Here is a 2,279-nt window from a genome sequence, read left to right on the forward strand (position 1 = left end):
AAATTACATACAGTATAGCAAATCCCTTTATGGTGTTGATAAAAAGGGAGAAACACCATTTTAGATACAGTGAGTTTTCTTTACTCACGGACTCCCTAATAGCCGACATCAATTAATTTTTTTCAACATATATTCATATTTGAATATTTACACAGTAAGGTTCATAATTTTCTATGGAGTTTTCATTTCTTGTTTTGCATAAACAAAAACTTTTGCATCTTCACACATTCTCAAATAGCCTTATACCATTGAATAAATACTGAAATATGATTTTCTTATCCCATTTTATTGACTCATCATAATTATCACATCCCTGTTATGATACTCAAATACAGCATTAAAATAATTTTGCAAAACCAATAGCACAGAACATCACACCAAGGAAATACCTTTACAAATGCATGAAAAGTAACACTGTAAAACATCTTGGCAAACTAAGTGTTTAGTTTGAAAAGAAAACAAACCTTCAATTTGCAATAACAAGAATACAAGTAACTACTTTCTTTCACGTCCGAAGTCTATTCAGTAAAAGTATTGAATTACTTATGGAGGTAATGATTAACTTTTTTTTTCTTAAGACAAGTTGAGGTTTAATAACTTTTTCAGTATAGGTTAAAAAGGGTATTGAAACAAGGATATTGTAAAATGGTTTGATATTACTTAGTTTTGGATTTCTGGCAAAATAAAAAAGGAAAAAGAAGAACATGAAAATCAAAGACAAAAAGATGAAGAAAAACATTCTTAGAAAAAAAAAATAATACAATAAAATATACATTACATCTGGCATTAGTGTGACACACACAAAAAAAAAAACTCTTTACAGTACAATATAAAAAAACAACTGCATTGACCAAAATTATTAAAAACTGTACAAAGACTCACACTGGGACCACGGCAGAAAGTCTTTTTGCGTGATACTGACATGTATGCTATGGAATGAGTATTTTCATCACCATATGCGGAGGAGGTTGATGCTGCATGGGTGAGCTGTATTTCACTTCTGGGAATTGGCAACCAAATCTTGGGTGTTTGGAAACAACCATATATTCTGTAAAAGTTGAATCTTTTGACCTTCCGTCATGCCCCTTCACCCTCATTGTGTCATGATGTTGGCAGGGCTCAGAATTCCAGGCTATAGATGACACTTTCCACCTTGGTCCTTCCATTCATCTTTTTATTTCCAATCTCTTCACTTGTCAAAAGCATAATGAATCACAAGTGGAAAGTCAACTGGTTAATTTCTATTTCCTTCTCTCTTACACTCCTTTTTTCATCTCTCTTTTTTTTTCTGTGTAAGTAACCACTGAGACTCCTGAGAGACACCCTTCACAGCTACATGAGAAAGAAGCTTATAGGGACTATGAGACAATTAGGAACACGTATTAAGGGATTAATTGCCGCTGTTAAAAAGGGGGTTACTCTCTGCTGAGTCTCCTTCCTCTCTTCTCAGCAGGACTTATTCTGGGCTGCTCAAGACTGCTAATGCTGTTGGCAATTTTCCTTTTTCTTTATGAATGGGTTAAGGAGAACTGCAACACCAATGCAGCACCTATACTCCAACATGAACTCAAGTTTACAAGGAGAACAAAAATAAATCAAAATAAGAAAATAATGATCACAAATGACAATTGTAATAATGATGATAAAAAATTACCGTCAGCTACATTCACAAAAGTTAATACTGCATATTAACAAAAAAATGGGAAACCTACCTACGGTGTTAAAATAAATCTTTAAAATTCCTTTAACATCCTGTAATAGATTGTTAAAATCAGTGATCACGAGTTTATTCCAGCAATTTGCCCTTTCCTGTTAGGGGATAAACTAGCCAACTATATTATCCATGAACATAACCTAGCTGATAAACTGACCAGTTCTACTAGTATACAATATCATCAATAAATTAAAGAACATGATAAGAACCTGCCGCAAACGGTACATCAAAGAAGAGACAATACAAAATATCATGTTGCATAATAACGATAAGAGTTGTATGATATCTCCAGAACTTTGCAACCAAATCTGGCCCTTGGGAACTTGACTCAGAAACTGTAGAATATTGAACATCTCTTGCTAATTTTTACTAGACAGTACTCTGTAAATTTTGTCATTTATATTTCATTTCTCACTCTTCTTTTTCTTTAATAGAGTATTGTCTCAGTTTACCCTAGAGTAAGAAATTTTCAGGTTTCTGTTGCTGAAGATAATAAAGCATCCTATGCATAGATTCCCTGATCTCACTATTAAAGTGTCAAAAGTATAATGACCTAAAACATTAA

At 33.0% G+C, this 2,279-nt stretch overlaps 1 protein-coding gene across 1 annotated transcript in view; it reads right to left on the reverse strand.

The window, feature by feature from the left end:
* Window positions 1-636: 636 nt before the first annotated feature.
* LOC119585171 (FGFR1 oncogene partner 2 homolog) overlaps window positions 637-2,279 on the reverse strand; it is a gene marked incomplete in the record, with an annotated part of 60,262 nt that continues 58,619 nt past the window's right edge. Inside the window, 1 exon segment of the mRNA XM_037933807.1 lies at window positions 637-2,279.

The sequence above is a fragment of the Penaeus monodon genome, chromosome 19 (genome assembly GCF_015228065.2).
Source record: "Penaeus monodon isolate SGIC_2016 chromosome 19, NSTDA_Pmon_1, whole genome shotgun sequence".
NCBI lineage: Eukaryota > Metazoa > Arthropoda > Malacostraca > Decapoda > Penaeidae > Penaeus > Penaeus monodon.